The sequence below is a fragment of the Anolis carolinensis genome, chromosome 6 (genome assembly GCF_035594765.1).
Source record: "Anolis carolinensis isolate JA03-04 chromosome 6, rAnoCar3.1.pri, whole genome shotgun sequence".
NCBI classification, from domain to species: domain Eukaryota; kingdom Metazoa; phylum Chordata; class Lepidosauria; order Squamata; family Dactyloidae; genus Anolis; species Anolis carolinensis.
In genome coordinates, this window is record NC_085846.1 from 54,566,144 (window position 1) to 54,589,989 (window position 23,846).

At 40.9% G+C, this 23,846-nt stretch overlaps 1 long non-coding RNA gene across 1 annotated transcript in view; it reads right to left on the minus strand.

Annotated features, from left to right (window-relative positions):
- Positions 1 to 7,347, minus strand: part of LOC103279166 (uncharacterized) — a 57,289-nt gene extending 49,942 nt beyond the window's left edge. Inside the window, exon 1 of the long non-coding RNA XR_506611.3 lies at positions 7,018 to 7,347. This is a non-coding gene — a long non-coding RNA (uncharacterized LOC103279166). The remainder of the gene's footprint in view (positions 1 to 7,017) is intronic.
- Positions 7,348 to 23,846: the final 16,499 nt, after the last annotated feature.

Here is a 23,846-nt window from a genome sequence, read left to right on the forward strand (position 1 = left end):
CCTTAATGATCTTTTCCAGAATCTTCCCTGGTATCAATGTGAGGCTGACGGTAATTGTTTGGGTCATTCCTTTTTCCCTTCTTGAAGATAGGGACCACATTTGCTTTACTCCAATCTGCTGGGACTTCTCCCGTTCGCCAAGAACTCTCAAAGATTATTGCCAGTGGTTAGGAAACAACTTCTGCTAGTTCCTTCAATACTCTTGGATGTAGTTGATCTGGCCCTGGGGACTTGAATTCATTTAGAGCAGCCAGGTGTTTCTGGACAACTTGTTTCCCTATTTAGGGCTGGATTTCCCCCAATCCTTCATCCACTCCATGTTGTTGAGGTTGAGGCTGGCTTTCTTTATGTGAGAAGAATGAGGTAAAGAAGGCATTAAGTAGTTCTGACTTTTCCCTATCCCCTATCAGAATTAACCCATCTTCTCCTCGCAGAGGCCTTATCGCCTCCTTGTTCTTCCTTTTCCTACGGACATAAGCAAAGAAGTCCATTTATTGTTTTTAATGTCTCTGGCAAGCCTGAGCTTGTTTTGCGCTTTAGCTTTGTGAACCTTTTCCCTATAGGAGCTGATTATTCGTTTGAATTCTTCTTTGGTGATTTCTCCTCTTTTCCACTTTTTGTGCATGTCTCTTTTGAGTCTTAGCCCAGTTAGAAGTTCTTTGGACATCCATTCTGGCTTCTTTGCACTTATTCTTTATTGGCACTGTTTGCATTTGTGCCTTGAGTATTTCACTTTTGAAATCTCCCATCCATCCTTGACTCCCTTGTCTTTTAGTATTGGCATCCATGGAATGCTGCTCAGTATTTCCTTCATTTTTTGGAAGTCAGCTCTCCTAAAGTCCAGAATGCGGGTTTGACTTTTTTTCGTTCCGGCCTTCCTTTGTATCGCAAATTGCAGGAGCACATGGTCGCTTGCCCCTAAAGATCCGACTACTTTGACTACATTGATCAGGTCCTCCACATTTGTTAGGATGAGATCGAGAGTAGCCAATCCCCTTGTTGCCTGTTCTACCTTCTGGGCCATAAAATTGTCTGCAAGGCAAGTGAGGAATTTTGGCCGCGTTTGTTTTCCAGCAGATATTAGGATAGTTGAAATCACCCATGACTACTATCAGTTTCTAGGTGGAAGGTGATTCTGATCAGGGTTGGCTTGATGCGCCTTGCTCTTGGCATATTTCTCCCTTTCGCCCTCCATTCGTTCCACAGCACTAGTGGTCACAGTTGCCCTCCAGTTAGAGTGCTCAAGGGCCAGGGCTTCCCAGTTCTCAGTAACTATGCCACAGTTTTTAAGGTTAGCTTTAAGCCTATCTTTAAATCTCTTTTCCTGTCCACCAACATTCTGTTTTTCATTCTTGAGTTGGGAGTAGAGTAACTGCTTTGGGAGATGGTGATCAGGAATTTGGACAACGTGGCCAGTCCAGTGGAGTTGATGACGTAGGAGCATTGCTTCAATGTTGGTGGTCTTTGCTTCTTCCAGCGTGCTGACATTGTCTGCCTGTCTTCCCAAGAGATTTGCAGGATTTTTCAGAGGTAACATTGATGGAACCATTCCAAGAGTTGAGTGTGACGTCTGTAGATGGTCCATCTTTCGCAGACATATAACAGGGTTGGGAGGACAATAGCTTTACAAACAAGCACCTTGGTATTCCTATGGATGTCCCGATCTTCAAACACTCTCTACTTCATTCAGAAAGATGCTGCACTCGCAGAGCTCAGGCGGTATTGTATTTCAGTGTCAATGTTGACTTTTGAGGAGAGGTGGCTGCCAAGGTAGTGGAAATGGTCAACATTTTCTAACATTACACCATTAAGCTGTACTTCTGGTATTGCAGAGGGATTGGCTGGTGACTGCTGGAAGAGCACTTTGATTTTCTCGATGTTGAATGAGAAGCCAAGCTTCTTGCATGCTTCTGCAAAGGTGTTTAGAGTGGTTTGTAGGTTTTCTTCTAAATGTGCACAGACTACATTATCATTGGCATATTGGAGTTCTATAACAGATGTTGTGGTGACCTTGGTTTTGGCTTTCAGTCTGCTGAGGTTAAATAACTTGCCATCTGTCCGATAGATAATTTCCACTCGGATGTGAAGCTTCCCATCAACAAGATGAAGTATCATAGCGATGAAGATGGAAAATAAGGTTGGGGCAATAACACATCCCCATTTAACACCTGATTCCACCTTAAATGGGTCACTTTGGGAGCCATAACTGTCAATATCTGCCAAGTGTTGGATTTCTTCAGCCTTTTTTGTCCACCAGGTTTTCTTGAGTTCTTTGGTCCTTCTTTGGACCTCAGTTTTTGCACTAGAGTAGATCTTTTTCTTAGCAGCATAGTTGGTGTCTCTCTGCCATGTTTGGAAGACTTTTGTTTTCTTATTAATTAACTGCTGGATCTCCTTATCATTATTGTCAAACCAGTCTTGATGTGTCTTAGTTTGGTATCCAATGGTTTCTTCACAGGCTATGATGATACAGGTTTTCAGTTTGTTCCAATGTTCCTCAACATTTTCGGGTGTTTTATGAGTAGATTATTCTTGAGTGTTGTTTGGAGAAGGGCTAGTCTGGAGGGCTCTTAAAGGGCATGGGTGTTCATTTTTTGTCTTGTCTTTCTTCCATGGAATCTGCGTTTGGGGGCAATCTTGATGGCCATTGTGGATTGGATTAACCTTTGGTCTGTCCAACAGTAATCAGCACCTGTCATGGCTTTTGTGAGAAGCACATCACAGTGGTCTCTGGCACATGTAACTACGCAGTCTAAGAGGTGCTAATGGTTTGATCAGGGGTGCTTCTACAATGTCTTGAAGTTGTTTTTCTGGCAGAAGAGCATGTTGGTGATGACAAGGTTATGTTCCACACATCTAGTGAGAAGAAGGATGCCATTCAAGTTGCTGTTTCCAAACCCATTTTTTCCTATGGTCCCTGGCTGTAGGTCGAAGTCTCATCCAACTCTTGTGTTAAAATCCCACAGGAGACGATTCTGTCCTCCTTCAGTCTCTTCAATACAATGGTGTCCAGCTGACAGTAAAAAAATTCCTTGATGTCTTCATCAGCATCCAGTGTTGGTGCATAGGCACTTATGATGGTTGCCTGTTGGTTTTTTGCAAGGTTAATTCGGAGGGTTGAGAGTCATTCGTTAATGCTGATGGGTGCTTCAGACAAGTGCTTCGTCAGGTAATTTCTGATAACAAAGCCAACTCTGTGTATTCTTTGTTCTTCTTCAGGCAGTCCCTTCCAGAAGAAGGTGTAGCCTCCTTTTTCTTCTTTCAGCTGTCCCTTTCCTGCTCTCCAGGTCTCCTGAAGTACTGCTATCTCAATGTTAAAGCATCCCAGCTCCCTTGCAATAAGAGCAATCCTGCATTCATGGCATTCATTGTCTGAGTTGTCCAACAGCGTCCGTATGTTCCAAAGTTCATTTTTCTTTTTTTGCCACAGGGTGGTCACTCCCCTGGATGCGGCAGTCCAGTCAGGGATAAGAGAGTGTTAAGGACCAAATTTGTGATGGTGAAGGACCACAATGTGATTCTTACCTCGACCCTCTTAAGGTATGAAGTGAAAAAGAGGATGAAAATGAAAGCTTTCAAAATGGGCAAGTAATTTTCATTAAAAGCAAAGTGTTAAGGATCACAATGTGATGGTGAAATTCTCTGTACCAGTAGCTGCTTCTCCAGTCTTATTGGTAAGCCAGTGCAAATTGACATGTTCAAGCATAATCAAGCACTAGACCTCACAATAGTTTTCTGAGCCTCCTGGATAAAGCCACTCCCTGTGCTTTTGGACCTGTCATCGCTGCATATCACACATGGGAATAAACAGATGCAACCTGTTGCCATTTAAGACAGATTCCAGCATGATGAAATAGGCCTTGGATCTATTTTTATGTTTCATTTTGGACAATGCTTCATCTTAGCAGGACAGCTTGAATTAATATCTTTTATAAGCAACACAGTGGTTAAGAGTTTTATTGACTCACAGACACAATAGTATTTTTAAGTCTAGCAACCAACCACACAAAATAACTTTTCATGTCTACAGGCTATTAACAGATGGGGCAGGCATATGCAAACAGAAATCAGTTGCCTTACATATTTTTATTTTGTTTCCAAATTGGCAAGACACATGGTGAGATTATGTCCCTTTCTTTGCCCACTCACCTAGCCTCATATAGCATTTTACTCCTTTAATATAATGTTCAGTACTGACTGCAATGAGAATCTTGGCTTTTCTATAATTGTGTAAGCACACCAAGAGTAATGTACAGGATTTAAAAAACTTATTTTACAGGTCTGCAAACATATAATGTGCAACTAAGCAAAGCTGTTGAATAGGAATGGATCTGCAATAATGTTTGGAACAGTAGCAAAGCACCACGTTCGGAAGCAAAAACAAGCCAACAATGGGGAAATTACATTAGAAATTACTTTTAGAAGACTTCAACCATCTGACTCATCAACCACCATAGAGAATGGAAACGTTGGATAATGCATTCTAGAAGTTGCATAAAAATAACATTTCTAAACTCTAATGATGATAAACCTAAGTAATAATGACACATTTAAAGGGGGACAATGACAAGCAAAACAATCTGCATTATATAGGCATGTGGACACATTTCACTAAATTACCCGATCTTAACAGGAGACCTCAACAGATCAACAGATTACCTCAACAGATCAAGTTCAGTTCATTAGTTCCCATGTGATTGTTCACCTCCAGCACAAACTAGGAGGATTAATGTTTTTTCATCAGGTGATTTTAATTCTCCAAAACTTATCTGAAAAAAACACCACCCAGCGTCTTCTCTTTTTACAGAGAAGCTTTATTAGAAAGGCACAGAGAGCCCATCTAATGCTTCATAGTGTTAAAAGCTTGTGCAGTGAGACAGGAACACTTGCAGGTTAGCTCTGTAGTTTGTTCAATGGAAACAAAAACAATTCTCTCAAAAGGGAATTACATCTGAAAGGAAAATGTGATTTCTCATTCTTGGATATGGGAAGATGAGCACCTCGCTTACACTAACATATGAACTAAGCTTCAGTCTCACTGTTTGTAATCTCTTGCACCCACAATATTAAATATCCCTTTATAAAATACACGTCTTCCAGTGGCAAATGGTGGATCTCATATCAATGGAGTGGTGAATCTAGTCCAGGTTTCAGTACCTACTTCATAGTGCTGAATCCTATCACCACCCTTCTAGGACAGTGCAGTATTGTGGGGAGGCAACATTCTCCCCTCCCAGCTGTTGTGGATTCTGCTGTCCCACCAATATCAGTTCAGCACTGGATCCTACCCATGTCAGTTCCTTCCCTGGGGAAGGCCATGGCTTTCAGAACTCAAGATAAACACAGTGTAAGTTTGCCATATGGCTTGCCACTAATATAATTATTTTATAAATGGAATTCATAATCTTCTTTCAGCACCATAGCAAGAATACTGCTTGCAAAGCTGAATCAGATTTTGAGGAAGGGGTATGAAAATTGGAGTAAGAAAAATCAACAGTTCAAGATATGAAAATGATACCATAGAATCATAGGGTTGGAAGAGAACTCATGGGCCATCCAATCCAACCCCCTGCCAAGAAGCAGAAAAAGCGCATTCAAAACACCCCTATAGATGGCCACCCAGCTTCTGCTTAAAGCCTCCAAAAAGCCTCTAAAATACTGTATTACTAGAAAAGATTACTGAAGAAGGTCAAGGAATAAAGTGGCAAGACCGGGCCGGGCTGTGGCGCAGCAGGCTAGTAACCAGCTGCAATAAATTACTACTGACTGAGAGGTCATGAGTTCGAAGCCTGGGTCGGGTTAAGCCCCCATTAAACCATTAAATAGTCTGCTTGCTGTTTACCTAAGCAGCCTGAAAGACAGTTGCATCTGTCAACTAGGAAATTTAGGTACGCTTTATGTGGGAGGCTAATTTAACTAATTTACAACACCATAAAACTGCCAGCAGCATGTGGAAAGGAATGAGGAAGTACAGCACTCGGTGTCACTCGTGGATGCTGAAGCAACAGCTCCACCTGTGGCCAGAATTGAGCATACCCTCATGAAGCTGGAAAAGTTAAAATTGCCTCTGTGTGTGTCTATACTGTATGTTGTTTGTTTGATAGCATTGAATGTTTGCCATATATATGTTCATTGTAATCTACCCTGAGTCCTCTTTGGGGTGAGAAGGGCAGAATATAAATACTGCAAATAAATAAATAAATAAGACAGGTTTCATGGTTGATCATTAAGAGAGCTCAGTCATTAATCAAAATAAAGACTGCAGTCAGAATTGCCCGTGCCATTTGATTTCCAACTTCTATGTGTGGTTAGGAAACCTGAAGAGTGAAAAAGAGTGATACGAAGAGAATCAATCGACTCATTTGAAATGTGGTAATGAAGGAGATGTCTGTGGATATCCTGGACTTCCTGAACTCTCCCTAGGAGCCATGATGGCTAAATTGAGATAACTGTACTTTAACCATATCATAAGAAAACATAACCAACTAGAAAAGATAATAATGCTTGGCAAGATAGAAGGCTGTAGGAAAAATTGGTAGATAGCCACAGCTTTGAGTTTGCAAGACTTGAGCAGAGCTGTAGATGACTAAATATCCCTTATCACAGTTAATAACAGCAAACTTTGTATGCTATAATCTCTCCTGTCAAAAGATAAACTCACAAAAGTGTATTTGTGAAATCTATATGAAAGTTCATCTAATCAGACACAGTAAAAATTTCTACAGCAGTCTTTTGCCGAAAACGGGGTAAGACTTACTTTGCATACTAAATATTGGCTTTTCACTCCCAGATGGCCCCAGTCCCATGGCCACGTTTTCTACCGTTCCATTTTACACACATATATCATCATATCCAATCAAAAATCATATAGGGAAAGGAATGGCATCCCAGTGCTTTGTCTCTAGATACATTTCACTGTTGAATTATGCAAATAAGGACAAGTGAGGGCAACTTTAAATAAAACTCCAATTTTTCTTTGCAAATGAGAAAAACTTATACAATAAAATTTTATCTCACCCGTAACAAAAGGAATGATGGGGTTGAATCATCAATACCCTGTCCAGGAGCAGGACTACATCAGGATGAGTCTACACTTTGCTGGATATAGTTGTGACACCAGGAAATGAGCTGGAAGATTGAGTGCCATAGGATGGGTCCTTATTGGAATGTGTCCCATATCCGATGCAGGCAGCAACACAGCAACCATACAAGCCGGCTGTGTAGATTCTGTGGCTGAGCAGAACTCAGCCAAGTAGTTGACCTCTAATAGGTGCAAGTCTCATGAATTGGTTACATATCAACATTTGTGGAAACATGCATGTGGATGACACACCCTGATACATAATTTGGTTTTCACAGATTAACTAACTCTTGAGCTTTCAGCTGCTGTAATTATCTCCAAATGAGTACACATGCTGTAACTCTCTGCACTGAGCTACAATCAAAAGAAGGAGCCAATTCTTTTTAAAGGCCTCCCCTCTGAAAAAAGAGCTGTGTTCCCAAACAAGGAAATCCATTAAATACTCTGAAAGAGCATGAAGACTGACATGCAGGGTCTTTGGAGGTGAAAAGGCAGCATGCTACCTGGACTCCTGACATTCCTCTCATTTACACTTAATCAGCTTCATTCCTGATAAACTTTTTCCCCTGGAGGAATGCAATGGGACGCCAGTTAGTCTGTGCGTGTGCGTTTGCATCCTACTAGACTAAATAAGTGGGATTGAGGCGGGAAGAAAGCTATGATTGCCGTCAAGGAGCTACTCTTGACAACTACTGTGACAGTTCAGGTTCCATGGCTTTCTTGGCTTGAATTTCCTTTCTCAGCGAAGTTCATCCTCATGAGTGTGTATCAAAACTATATTAGACACAACACGGTTTGAAAATAATAAACAATCACAGAGAAGATTGATCAGAAAATGCCAGAGATAAAGCAAGCTTTGTTTACCTTAAGAGGATCAGAATTTTAACACAAAACCAGTGTTACTGATAAAACTACACAGCATTACATAATAAATTATCATTACACTGCTGTTGTGTCTCTTTCAGCTTTTGTGCCACAGAGGTTGCAGAGTGGAGTGGGATGCAGACTTCACAAGATAAGGAAATTTACCTTAAGGGTAAAAAAGGCTAAATTACACCATGTATTTATTTATTTAATACATTTATATCCCACCCTTCTCACCCCGAAGGGAACTCAGAGCGGCTTACAAATTAAATTTACATACAATATTATATTATTAGCATAGCACAATACTGGCAATAAATTGTTAATGTGGGATTTGTGTATTGGTAGTGTTTAAATGAAATTTGTGTCTTGTCTGTATTGCATACTGATTGCATCATCCAGAGTGTAACATAGTCTGGAAAGAGTTAATTACTAAGAAGCTGTAATGACCTTGATGTCAGGCCCTCAGGCCCTCAATTGGTTCAACTCATTTCTGCGAAACCGGAGCCAATGCGTGGAGTATATGGATCAAGTCTCCGACAGATTTCCCCCCAAGGTGCAATTCTCTCCCCTCTTCTCTTCAACATCTACGTTAGACCCCTTGCTAGTTTGGCTTGGAGTTTCGGCCTAGACTGCTATCAATATGCGGACAACACCCAACTCCTTCTGCGCTTGGAGCCTGGAGCAATGTCAATACCAGACAATTTCACCTTATGTCTGGAGGCTGTGTCGAACTGGCTACGTGCTAGTAGACTGAAGGTGAACCCGGTGAAGACTGAGATTCTCTGGCATGGCCGCTCGACTGGTCTGACCCACTTGCTACCCACCTTCGATGGTGCTGCCCTATCTCCTTTGCCTACCGTTAAGAGCCTGGATGTCGTTTTAGATTCGCAGCTGACAATGGAAGCTCAAGTCGCTGCTGCCAGCAAACAGGCCTTTTTCCACCTATGACAAGCGAGGCAACTGGCACCCTATCTATCTGATGAGGCTCTGGCAACAGTCATCCATGCCACGGTCACATCTAGGCTGGACTATTGCAACGCCCTGTATGTTGGCCTTCCGATGTCTACGACCCGAAAGCTCCGTATTGTTCAGAATGCGGCAGCCAGGCTACTCACAAGAACACCCTTGAAATGCCATATAACACCAGTGCTGCAGCATCTGCATTGGCTTCCAACTGATTACTGTGGTCTATATAAGATGCTAGTTCTGACCTTTAAAACTCTTTACGACCAGGGCCCATTGTACCTTAGGGACCGTCTCTCCTTCTCCCATCATCGGAGGTTGCAACGACCATCCCAACGAGACTTACTTTATGTACCGGGTCCTAGAGAAGTGCACTTGGAAAGGACCAGACGCAGAGCTTTTTCTATCTCTGCCCCTGCCTTATGGAATGCCTTGCCGCCCTATATGAGAGCCATGTGTGAGTTGGGGCCTTTTACCCTAGCACTCAAGACCGGGCTCTTTACTAGAGCTTTTAATCTATGTTAATTTTATCAATATTTGTATGTATATATTTTTATCCTTTACAATTTTATCTTGTAAATTGCCTAGAGCATCGTGGATGGAGGGCGATTAATAAGTAATTAAATAATGATGATGATGATGATGATGATGATGTGTGGCTGGAGCTGGGGAATGTCCAGACACAAGTGTGTGTGCATTACTGATTGCATCAGTTCTGTTCTGTTCTGAGTTGAGTCAAGTCCTGTGTTCGTCTATTGTCTGCAAGCCTGTTTGTCTTTATTACTGCTTTCAGTAAAACTTTGTATATAGTTTTACCATCATCTCTGATGTCTCTTCATTCTGCGTTCCACTGATTCCATCCAACTACTGCTGCGCTGCAAATTACTCTGAAATAAATTACCATATTGTACTATATCTATATATTGTAGTATTAATAATATTACATGTAATATATAATATTATTATATTGTATTATTAGTAATATATTGTATCACAAAATAATATTATTAATATTATATGTATATACAATATATTATAATATTATATATTATTGTAAATTATATTGTATATATGTATATATATGTGTGTGTGTGTGTGTGTATACACACACACACACACACATATATATCTATAAATATAAAAGGATAAAGTTGTTTGCACAGTGACTATAACAACAAAACTAAACATCCCAGAAAGACAAAACTTGGCAACACAATGCAAAAGCCTTGCCTCCCGTTTATAACACAACCAGACCATAAAACCACAATCCAGACCCACAAAACTCACAACAACACATCATGACTATAACACAACAACTAAACGCCCCAGAAATACAAAACTTGGCAACACAACACAAAAGCCTTGCCTCCCAGTTATAACAACACAACCAGACCACAAAACCACAATCCGGACCCACAAAACTCACAACAACGCATCGTGACTATAACAACACAACTAAACACCCCAGAAATATGAAAGTTGGCAACACAATGTAAAAGCCTTCCCTCTCAGTTGTAACAACACAACCACACCACAAAACCACAATCCGGACCCACAAAACTCACAACAACGCCCCAGAAATATGAAACTTGGCAACACAACACAAAAGCCTTCCCTCCCGGTTGTAACAACACAATCACACCACAAAACCACAATCCGGACCCACAAAACTCACAACAACGCATTGTGACTATAACAACACAACTGAATGCCCCAGAAATACAAAACTTGACAACACAACGCAAAAGCCTTGCCTCGGAGGGAGAGAAGAAGCTGCAGAGTCTGCTGACTCCTTCTTCCCAATACTGTTATTATTTTCTCCTTTTGTGTCATATCTAAATATAAACTTGAGGTCAGAGAAATGTGTCATTGTCTTTCATGTTTAAAGTGTCTTGTACAATGATGGCACTATATAGATCAAGGAGGAAGGGGATTATTGTTGTTATTATTGTTATTATTATTAAATTGTATAGTCAGACAGATTTGGAGAGTAGACAGGGAAGAGGATGGATTAGTGTGTATAAGAATATACATGTATACAATAGGGGTGTGCAATTTTTTCATTAGTCTTAGTAAGTCATACCAAATTTGTTAAATTAATACTTACAGTGCAATATCCAACACTTGGACATGGCCCGTGCCAAAAACTTAAGAATTAAAACTTATCCAATACTTTTTCATTTGAATTTGTAAATTTCTGAAACTTCCCAAAGTCCATTTCATTTTCAGTGCAAGGTAGCAAAGCAAAGCCAAAAAGGCTGCCTTTCACCATTTTGCCATTAGGAGAGGGAAACAGCAGGAAGAAAGCAGAGTTTTCTGGGAAAGAGACCGAAAAAGCACAGAATTCTGGGAAAGATAGTTTGGGAAACTGAGGAACCTTATTCCTTATGCATATGTGTTTATCTGTGTGTACCTGTGTGCTTATGATAATGTTTTTTTCAAAATATGTGTGTATCTCTTTATTGTAAGGAAGTCATAACAAAATTATCGATCGCACATGCCTTGCTTACAATAAAGAGATACACACATTATCACAAGTACACACAGATAAACACCTATGCAAACAAATGTACATATGCTCAAGCAAATAAAAAAGTTTTGCAGTAACAATAACTTTGAAATACATGGCATTAGATTAAAACGATCTAAAATTGTTACGAACACATTTCCATGCTTTGTTTAAATGGTTGCTTATTAGTATTAAAGTCTTAAACATTCCGATATTAGGTTATCTGAAGGATCACCTTCACTTTCATGAGCTTGCATAGAAGCTAAGAGGCCTACTTGTATTTAAGAGGCCTTTCCCCTGCAGACTTTCCAACTATCCTGATTTAGCAAGAAGCGTCCCAATTAATCCTCTGTCTTCTCAACTTTCAGCTGCTTTTACAATGCCCCAATTTTTCTTCTTCCCCTCACTTTCACCCTTTGTGATGGCTTTTTAAAGTTACTGAAAACTGAATTCAAAGTGTTAAAATCAGCAGTAAAGAGAGGCGAAGAGTGGGTGGCATCATTTTGTAGGCATGGACAAAAGCAAACTGCATCCTTTCCTAGTTTGTCATTAGTTTGTCAAGTTTGCCACGATTTGCCATCTTGATCACATCTGATGATGCTTGGCTGTGATCTCAATGTTGTGGAATCCCTCCCGATTGAAGTTTAAAAAATATTTTTGGACTTTTCTCCTCTTGAATGAGATAAAGTATTATTGTTAATTTCGACACATTACATTGTTCTTTACCCTTCTGTAAGACGTTAGGCAGTCATTAACCCTCAAAGTGGGTCTTGAAGGGCAACGTATACCTACCATGTCTCCTCTCCACGTTTTTTAACTTTTTGTCTGAAAATTATCCTTAAAAATTGTTCTTCCACACTCCCTACTCCCAGAAGGCAATTTTGCCATGTTTTCTCCCCTTTTGATCAGTTTTATGCCCACTAGAGTCACTTTATTAAACCAAGAAGTGAATTGAAAGTCAACATCTCCCAATTTTTGGAGATCCTAGGGGCCCTTGCTAAGGGCCCCCTGGTGGCACAGTGTGTTAAAGCACTGAGCTGCTGAACTTGCGGACCAAAAGGTTCCAGGTTCAAATCCCAGGAGCGGAATGAGCACCCGCTGTTAGCCCCAGCTCCTGCCAACCTAGCAGTTCGAAAACATGCAAATGTGAGTAGATCAATAGGCACCACTCCGGAGGGAAGGTAACGGCGCTCCATGCAGTCATGCTGGCCACATGACCTTGGAGGTGTCTATGGACAATGCCGGCTCTTCGACTTAAAAATGGAGATGAGCACTAACCCCCAGAATCGGTCACGACTGGACTTAACGTCAGGGAAATCTTTACCTTTACAGGGGCCCTTGCTAGCCCACAGAATAGCTTTGGGAGCATTCTTTCTGCTCTTGTTCTACTTCTGAACTGGATTGACCACTGAGCACCTTTATTGGCATTGGTATCAGTGGTGGCAGGTCCAGCCTAATCCCAATTACAGAATGAATCAAAAAACCGTCCGATTATGGGATGATTTGGCATTGGTGAAGAGTGGCCTCAGGCTACAGGTGTGGTTAACAGGGCATCCCAATGGTCACTGCTTTGAAGAATATCAATATTAGTGTCTGAGCTATTGAACTAACTCACTGAGTTACTAATTCAGTAGGCTGAGTAAGTGATTTCTAGATTTTCTAAATGAGCTAAAGTTAAAGATATGGTTACAGAAATTGGGTCTTTATAATTTGTTAAGGTGTTACATTCTGGGAAAAAGGAAGGTCTTCAGTAGCAAAAAGGGGGGAAATACTAAAATTAAAGTGTGGCTCCACTCATTTTTTGCTACTAGGGTAGGGCCAGCCCTAATTTGCAATTCCATGTAGGTAGGGACAACATAAAAGTGTTTGCAAGAGAGAAAGAATACAATTTACTGAATCCTTACACACTTCCCCTGAAGCTTGTGGGTTAGTCAGTAATGATGCAAATAAATATAAGATGCTGCTTAACTTCAGGCTATTAAACCATGTTATACAAGCAAACAATGTAATCAAGAAGAAAGAAAATTTAAATTGCCCAGGGTGGGGAGTGAGGAGACTTCTACTTCTACTTCAGTGCTAGCGCTTCCTACTATCCACTGTCTTCTCACTCTACTTTCTCTTTTCCTTTCCACACATTCTTTTCCTGGCCTCTTTTTTCTCTTTCACATGAACACAAAGTTCCTCCTCCTCATCAGCTGTTCTTCTCATATCCTGGTGCCACCTCATTCCTTCTGTTCCACACTACCTTCTGCCAGTTCATCCATTGACATCTTTTCCTGTGCTCATCTGTCTTCCTTATCCCTTCTGTCCTCAATGTCATCCTGTTAATCTTCTGTCCCATTCTGCCAGTTGGAAGCTGGTTGGGCAAATGAGAGTGTCAAAAGTAGTGGTTGCAGCAGTGGACACACCACACTGCCCTCCAACCAGTCACATGGAGGAAATGCAACCTTTTTCTTTTTTTTCTTGGGCAGTGGAATTTCTTTGAGAAGAAATGAGGGAGGTGCAGAGAGGTGGGTGAAAAGAGGGAGGGAGGGAGGGAAAGAGAGAGAGGGGGGCACTTTCTGGAGCAGAAGAGGTTTGTGAAGAATGAAAAAGAAGACTGGAAAAGAAGGAAGTAAATGAGTCTTGGAAATGGGTGTGGGAGAGAATTATTTGTGTTGATGAAGGCTTTCATGGCCGAGACTTACCCTGGACTTCCCACAGATATATATAAACCTTCCTTGCTGAGTTTTCTCCATACCTCACAACCTCTGAGGATGCCTGCCATAGATGTGGGTGAAACGTCAGGAGAGAATACTTCTAGAACATGGCCATATGGCCTGAAAAACATACAACAACCTAGAGAATTATTTGTTTGCTTAGCAGGAAACCAAGACCCACAAGCAGCAAGGACCCTTTCAATGGAGCTTCTACACTGCCACAAATGCACATGGAATCAGCATTTAAAATGGCAATTTTACTTGCATTTGGGAGTGACCAGATACCCATTTGTGCCAACTAGCTATCAACACAGGGGGTATGGTCCCTGCCTCCCTCTCCTTCTTGTCCAACATTTCACCCCAAAACATATAGTAAAAGCATCAACACAAGGCTTCTTCAGAGCTCCTGATGTGTCAAAATGATGCCATGAGTGTTGGGGTGGGGATTCTCACCTTTCCTCTCCAATGCTCCTAGTGCATCATTTTGATATGCCCAGAGCTCCAGAGAGGCCCTTGTTTTGGTCCTGAGGTCTTTGCTGTATGTTTGGGGTGGAACAGGGGGCAGGGAGGAGAGGGTGGCACTACTATCCCTTCCCCATGCCTGAGCCCATGGAGGTGAGATTGCTATGTGGAATGCCCCCTGAGATCACAGATGATAATCCCAAGACGTAGTCCTCTAAAGTCCTGGAATAAACCTGGATGCTCAGGTTTATTCTGAACTAAAATTCATTGGTTGTTCAGGAGAAGATACAGTTCGATCTCAAATACAACAAATTATGAATGCATCTCTCAGGGAGGGGAATTTTCCATCCTGTTTAAATGAAGCAGTGGTTAGACCTTTACATTTACAGACCAGTGTCTAACCTCACTTTTTGGGGCAAGGTGATGAGAAGGCAGTTGCCTTCCAAATCCAGGCACACACTTCCTTAACCCATTTCAAACTGGCTTCAGAACAGGATATGGAGTTGAGACTGCTATGGTCACCTTAGTGGATGATTTCTGTCTCAACACTGACAGGGGGAGTGTATCACTGTTGGTACTTCTAGACCTCTCCGCGGCCTTCAATACTATCAAGCATGGTAGCCTTCAGGAACACCTGGAGGGGCTGGGGATTGGAGGCATTGTGTTGCAGTGGTTCTGGTCATATGTCTCAGGTGTTTATTTATTTATTTATTTATTTACATCACTTTTACCCCGGCTTTCTCTCCGAGGAGACTCAAAGCTGCTTACAGTAAATGGCAAAAATTCAATGCCTAAAAACAATGTAAAAACAACAATTCATATAAAACAATCTTCAAAACAGTTCATATAAAACAGATACCATTACAAAATAAAATCACATTATATAAAATTTTAAGAATGTCCAAGATTAAAATCCATTTGTGGTAATCTCTGAGCAGTTAGACTCAATTTAACCCTCTCTGGGGGAGATTCCACCAAAATGCAGCAGAGTAGCAAAAGCAAAAGCTTTCAAATGCAACAGTTACTTACACGGGGTGAGCAAAGAGAAGCCTTTCAGCTTAGGATGTCAATGGAGTGCAGAGTCTCAGTAAAAGTTCAAAAAAATTATTCAGGTAAAAAGAATTCCATTGTAGATAGAAAGGCTTGGGAGCTGTCTAGTCTCCTCTAGACTGGTTTCTAAGGAAAAATAAGAAAGGAAAAATAACAAACATCTAAATAGTTACATCTTGCCAGGAGAGACAAGATGCTTGTTAGCTAGAAGAACAAAGGGAGAAGAGAGAACCAAAATGGTTCCAACTTCATGGTCCAATTTATTGGGGCCATAAAAGACATTCTGACCAATGAGAAGTTAGTGTTCCAGGAGATTCACATTTCTGCTAACTTCAAAGTAAAGGATGTGAAGTAAACAGGATAGAGTGAAACACAGTAAAGCCTATCTAGACATGCGTTGGAAACAGGGAAAGGATTCCCTCAATCTAACTCTATCATCTATCTACTACATTTAGACTTGAGTAGTCCAGGATGATTCCCAACATCAGGCACATTCCAGATGGTGGTGCTTGGAGAATATCTGCTCCTCAAAAAAGGAGCTATTATGTGGTGTCCCACAAGGTTCTCTCTAATGATATTTAATATTTACATGAAGCCGCTGGGGGAGATCATCCATAGGCATGGGGCGGGATGTTATCAGTATGCTGATGATACCCAAATACAGTGCCTTCCAAAACAGCTTCAACTAAGGATAGCATGTCCCCTCTGAATTAATGCCTGGAGGAGGTAATGGGCTAGATAAGGAAAATCAAATTGAAACTGAATCCAGTCAAAACAGAGGAGCTTGAATTTTGTAAACCTTGGAAGCCCCTGAAGTTTCCCCACTTGAGCAATTACTATAACAAAACAGGAACAAAATTTCATTACTTTTATTATAGTAATGAAATTTTCACTAACTACACTTTGGAAACACTTTAGAAACAAAACATTAGGTGCCCCCTAATTTTGTAATGAGTTTTGAAACATTTTTTTCATTGATTGCACAGCCTTAGTCTCCACTGAACAGTTCTGCAAACCCGTTGCCAGTCAGTTAAACAGTGTCACATACCTCATTTACCCTGTGGAATTAATGCAGTTTGATACCATATTGACTGCCATGGCTTAATGCTATAGAATCCTGGGATTTGCAGTTTGGTGAGGTGCAGTTTAGCAAAGAAGGCTAAATACTTTGTATCTACAATTCTCAGGATTCTATACCGTTGAGTCATGGTAGTGGTGTTAAACCATATTAATTCTACAGTGTTGATGCACCCAGATGTTACTGATTCATCTGTCAATTGGAGTAGCAGCTCGAGTTGAATAAAATGCCTGCAGGCAATACAATAAGCCCAGTGTTACTCAGTCCTCCTAGGATGGGATTTCCTCAGTGAAGGAAGACTGGTCTCTGCAGACACTGTCCCAGAAAGCTATGTGGCACCAAGGAGGCAAAGTCACAAAATCTCTTCCAGCAGATGTTATCATTATTCGCGAAGCCTAAGTTCTACTTTCAGTGAGACTTGTTGACATTATGAAATTAGTTGGAAAGAAATCAGGCCTTTCCAACTCTCACATGGCACCAAAACAGCATGAATGGCAATGTTTTGGGGATAAATTTGTGTGGGTTTGTTGTTTAATTAAGAACACAACACAGGATCATGTGGCACTGCTTAACAGGAGCTGTGGGAGCTACAGAAATTTTTGGCTGAAGGGATCTGAGAATATAGTTCAAAAGTAGCATTTCCAGGCTCTGCCCCTCATGTAGGGTGCATCTGCACTGAAGATTTAATGCAGCTTGACACCATTCTAGTTGGTGAGGTGCCAAGACTCTTTGGCAGAGAGGGCTAACACTTTGTAAAACTACAAAATTCAGCAGGGCTGAGCTCAGTTTCCCACCCTCTTAGCATCCCCATTCTCTCTCCCCCCAAAAAGACCTACAGAAAACCTGAAATTGAGTGGATTCCATGATCAAACTGCCCACAAAGCCCCCCCCCTCCATTGTAACCTCTGAAACTTCTACCATTCTTTCTGCTCTGCTTAATGTCCAGCACTTTAAAATCCAAGCTAGTCATAAGTTGGACTACGTTCTTCTGTTCATTATCTCCCCATGGACACATTGTGAAGAAAAGGGGAAGACACACTTTATTCAAATGCAACCATTAGATAATAGTTTTGTTTCTTCAGATGCATTTTCCATATAAATATTTTCTGATGTTCTCACAGTGCTATTATGTGACTAAGAATAGGTGAAGAGGAGGCCTGCAGGATTTCACATAAAAAGGAAGCAGGTTCATGACACCACAGCTCTAGGAGAAACTCTTGATCTGAAGTTTGGGATGCTATAAGAATGTCCCAAAATAGAAACACTGATGTGATACAGAGACAGACAGACAAAACACAGGACACCCGATAACACAGGATATCGTAATGTGAGGCTAAACAGGGAGGAAAGAAGATCTGGACAGCATTATGAGCAATGGCTGAAGAGCCTATCATGCAAACTCCTTCATGTTTGTTTACCGCCATTCCAAATATATACCTGTGAGGTGTGAATCCCTAAATAATTCACAATGCACATAGGTAATGGTGGAAAGATATATCTGTGTTGTAATGGTCGAAGGATATATTCCAGAACTCACTGGGATCAATGGCATGACCCTTATGTACTATCTTCATGTGATGCGCCATGAATTGGCCTTTGAAACTAATTCATTTGCTTTGCTTGGATTCTGATATCTGCATTTCTTTTACTGTTTCAAATATATACCAATATCACCTTCAGCATAGGCAGATGGCAGGTGCTGTGTGTTATTTCTGTTCTCCTCTGTTGGAGGACAGGGTTGTCTCTTTCAAGCAACATGCCCCACTACCCTTAGATGAGATGGAAACTCTTGTCCCATTATCAGTGCTAATAATGAGCTACATGGAACAAGGAAACATCATTTTATCTTCTGTCTTAGGTTGTATCTACACTACCAAATAATCCAGTTCAGATAATCTGAATTCAGAAACTGGATTAGATGGGGCCCTAGTAATCAAAAATGTCTTGAGACAGCCCTATTCAGCTTTTTGAAATAATTGTGATTTGTCTCCAGGTTTACTCCACAGAGAAGGATCAATTCTAGCAGAAGTAGTCAGGACTAAACAATGTTCTCTCAAATTTGATATGAATCAAAATACTTTCCCACCAAGATAATATTGCTTTAGTATTACTGTATTACTTCAATTCTAAAAAGCACTTTTTCCTGTATAAACATCTCTAAAATGGGTATGTTTTAGCAGGTGTATCTTATGTATTTTTGTTGTTGGTGGTGGTGGTATTGAAATAAGTATGCATCTTACGAGCAATGGAGTCTTACAATTGAAGAAATATGGTAGTACAGTTTCCCAAAATAGAATACTTGCTAGCTGATTTTAGGCAGATCAGATTAGAATTGCTGCTGAACATGGGTGGACCAATAATAAAATGGTTGTATTCAGGCCCGGTTCTTCATTGAGGCCCCTGAAGCCTCCGCTTCAGGTGCAGCCCTTCCTGGGCGCACTCGAAGTGGCGGTGGCGGCGACGGGCGGCGGCGGCGGCAATGACCATTGGGTCGCTCGCTGCGGAACAAGGAAGTATTTTGTATTCTCGCAAGATTTCACGAGATCTCATGAAATATCGCGAGATTTCTGCAAGATCTCACGAGAATACAAAATACTTCCTTGTTCCGTGGTGAGTGACCCAAAGGTCGCTGTCGCCGCCCGCCGCCGCTTCAAGTGCGCCTAGGAAGGGCTGCACCCAAAGCGATGGCTTCAGGGGCCTCAATGAAGAGGCCGGTAAGTTTGGGGTGGGGGCGTAATTTCGGGGGGGGGGGGGTGCAGCCCTAGGTTGGCTTACATCCTGAAAAAACCTAGGGTTTATTCCTGGTTTTATTCCTCTAACTGAAACAGAGGCATTGGAATACCCAGAACCACTGTCTATAGTGGTTGGAGGATTCTGTGTAAAATGTTTTCATGTTTTGGGAAAGCCTGGCAGGCAAGAAAAGCAACAGCTGCCCTGTTACATAGGATTCCATTTCCATTCTATTATGTCTTGTCCCTTGGCCATCCTTGACCTTGGAAACTTTTGTCTGTTTATAATGGACCACCCAACCTTCCATGCACTCTTGCACATTTTGTCAGCAGCTGCCATCCATTACTGGCAATGGAACTTAGAACTTCTGTTAGGAACATTTTAGAATCCCACAGCTCTAAACAAATCCATGTGACTGTTCAAGACCCTGGGAATCCCAGAATATTATTGTAGCTAAAAACATGCAATCTTCCCCCATTATGAAACTAGAGGTGTACAATGGCGAGCCAATAAATAATTGCTATGAAATCTATATTAATTTATTAATATTTTTTCATTAACATATCAAGTACTAAAATATTATTATATGACATTGGAGATATATATATACACACACACACACACACACACACACACACACACAGGCATGTAGCGGGGGGGGGGGGGCTTGAGGGGCTTCAGCCCCCCCCCAAAAAAATTCTCAGGGTGGTCCGTGAGAAGGCCTTACATTTATTATTTAAACTGTTATGTTTATTCATATCATGATCTGATCACCATGCTCAATATATCTCATATGCATGGGGGTATTGAGATAATGATACAAAAGGTTTGCTAAGGTAGATCCTCTCTCACTCGGACTCAGCCCCACCCCACCCCCGAACTGAAATCTCAGCCCCCACCCCGAATCAAAATCCTGGCTACGGGGTCACCATAGACAGAAGGGCAGCTCAGAGCCCTCCAGATGGTGCTGCACTGTAACACATTTCAGTTTTAGCCAATACAGGAAATGGTAGGTGATTATCATTATTCAGTAGCATGTAGAGAGCTACATGTCCTTCATCCCTAATATAAATACGAGGAAAATAAGACTGTTTATCTTGTAACTCTCTTTTTTCTGCATTTGTCAGACAGTTGTGGGTGAGTCCCGGGGTGGGTGGGGGGGTTGGATGGATTGTTCATAGGTAATCTAACTCAGATCTTGATAACAAACCATGCTGTCTGTGGGTTCTGAGTTGTAGTTCGAAAAAATAATTTTTCCAAGCGGGGATCTCGTCCAAATTTGAAAATCGGCAATCACCATCTTTTGAAGATAGCAGGTCAGGCGTAATGTTCTAGAAGTGGCATTCTGGATGATATCTCCACCCCACTACTGAGCCCTGCCCAGGAGAGCTCGGGCTTAGCTATACTCTCAGTGTCATTTGTATATGACTATTTGGTATCCATATTAAGCAGAGTGCCAAGCGACTAGCACGGTGGTTCTCAACCTGGGGTTCCCAGATGTTTTTGGCCTACAACTCCCAGAAATCCCAGCCAGTTTACCAGCTGTTAGGATTTCTGGGAGTTGAAGGCCAAAAATATCCGGGGACGCCAGATTGAGAACCACTGGACCAGTGCAACATGAGCTTGTAGTAGAAACAGGAGAAAAACACTGGATATTCAGCACTCACTGATCCTTAATCGTACACTGGAGACAACAGCTGAAAAAAAACCTGCAGGTCAGATTATTGACTACTGGGTGGATAAAAAGTTACAGTCCCTCCAATCGCATCTAGCCCCTACCATAACAATTAATAGAAGTATTGCATTCTTATGGCTGTTTAGATGAGAGGAGATAGAAAAGCTCTGCCTGCCGCATTGGCTTGAAGGTGCTTAGCTGTGTAGCAGGTATGACTCTAAAAGATTTCCCTAAACATATTTCAAGCATTTAGTTGAGAAGATCCAGGAGAGTAATAGAAAGCTGCTCTAGGGTTCTGAGGCAGAGTATAGCTGTTTAGAGAGTGAGCATCTTATAAAGTTTAAGTGTTTGTGGGTAGAGATTGGTTTGCTAGTCAAATATAGACTGTGTAATGAATTTTGGCACATAACTGGTTGGCTTATCAGTACCTTCATGTGCTAAGCAGCAAAAGACCACTTCTCACATTGTTCACAGGAAAGGACAAAGCTTATAGAAAGTTTTTTGGCCCTGTGCTCAGCATTGTTTAACTTTCCTCAGTTCTAACCCTTCCTTCTACATAGGTATCTGAGCTGGGAATATTATATATATTTATATAATATATATTTATATAGCCTCTTTGCATCTCCTTGTGGAGAGAAAAAGCAGGGAATAATAATAATAATAATAATAATAATAATAATAATAATAATAATAATAATAACAACAACAACAACAACAACAACAACAACCTGATATTCATGTGTGCTGTGTACACATATCTATATACAGTATTTCCTCACTACTTCACGGTTCATTTTCTGCGGATTCACTGTTTTACGGTTTTTCAATAAACTCTAAAAGATTATTATAAATCATAAAAAATTACAATTTACAGCCTAAGAAAGGGAGGAAGGAGAAGCCAAAGGAGCCCAAGCGACAACGGGAGGAGAAGGAGCAATTTATCAACACACGATTGGTTGATAAAGACTTAAAATAGTGTATAACTACTAACATAATGTATAAATATTAAAATAAATATAGTGTCCCTACTTCACGGATTTTCACTGATTGTGGGTGGTCCTGGAACCTAACCCCAGCAATAAGTGAGGGAACACTGTATTATTAATAATAAGGCTTTCCCATAACTGTTATGTGATTTTAACTCTGCTAAAATCACAGGTTTAGGGCCCAGAATGCCAAGCTTACAAAGGACCAAATAAGACACCGCTGGGCTGAAGGCAAAATCAGAGGCTATATTTTCAATGGCCAGAGAGGATGTCAATTGAGATAGCTGTCCAAGAACTGACATACCTCAATGCAAACATGCAGAAATATTTATAGTACTTTGATAGCAACTTGAAACAAAGGACTTCTGCTACCCTCTGTATTTATTGGTCCAGATTGTGGCAGGCTAGGATCTGCAGGCTGGTTGGCTGGGATGCACTTGTCTGTCATTATTGCCCATTGGTCTCCAAGTCTGGTGGAAAATTTAATACATTTTCATTGCTCAGTTTGACATTTTGTGATCATTGCTGGTTCTGCCTGTCATGGGGTGTAAGGAAAGGATGTGAGTGGGTTTGAGGTAGTAGATGCTAATGATGGTAGTTTCCACAGCTTGGGGAGGGCAATGGTTTGTGCTGGTAAAACAATGGATAGCAATGGGTGTTCACCAGGAGGAGGATAAAAGGGGGTGTTGGACAACTTCTGTGACCTTTGGTTTAACTCCATTGTTAGGTGTGTGGAGGCCTTGTTAGGGGATTATGGTAACGGTGGGATTATCTCATGAAGTCCTAGTTGTGGTGGGGCAACATTCCATTGAAATTCATGAAAGATTACTGTAGGGAAATCAGAGAAAACCATGTGGCTAGCTATATTTCCCAAATGGAGCCACATCTCATAATTCATAATTTTGAGGTCTAACATAACAATGAACAAGCAGGTTTCCAGGATACTGGAAAATTACACAGATGTCAATATTTGAAGGGGCTTCTGCCTCAATTGTCTGCTTTACTATATGGATGGTAGGACTGGCAAAACGCCATGTTATCAGCAACAAGGCTAAAGAGATAATTTCAAAGTCTTATCCTACAAACTTTGCCAATTCAGTGGAATGTATTAAAGTTGTGGCTAGAGCTTGGACTACTGTACTTATGTCAATATCCTTCAGTCAAACAAGCAATTCTATGAGAAGGTATCAAATAAAAAACTAAAACTAACCCCACCCCCAACTTTTCAAAGGTCTATTAAATGACCAACATCCAGTGGCTTTTCTCTCTCCATCTTCTTTGCCCATCCACAGGATACATTTACAAATATATCATGCAAAGCAAGCTGTTCTCTAGAAGTAAAGACAATTTTCCCTCCATGGCAGTGACCCAACAAGTCTAACCCAGTCCAGAATCTGGGTTACAGATCTTTTGTTCAGATCTTTTAAAATGTTGCCATTTTGCATTCCATAAGGAAAAGGTCTAATGGCTCGTTAAAGAGTGATTGTTTCATAATATGCCACACTTTTCAAGATGTATTTGTTGTGTGAAATTTGAGATGCTTTTGTTTTCATTCAATTTCTTATTTAGAGTTTTATATTTTAATTTTATATAAAGTTTTCCAAACTGCTTTGTTTCATTTTTTTATTTAATAAACACAACACACACCTCATTTTCCCTATTTCCTGGTTAATTTTGGAGTTTAGTTTATTTATAGTTCTGTTTTTATTGTTTGTTTGTGTCATTGGTTGAGGTGTAGATAGTTGT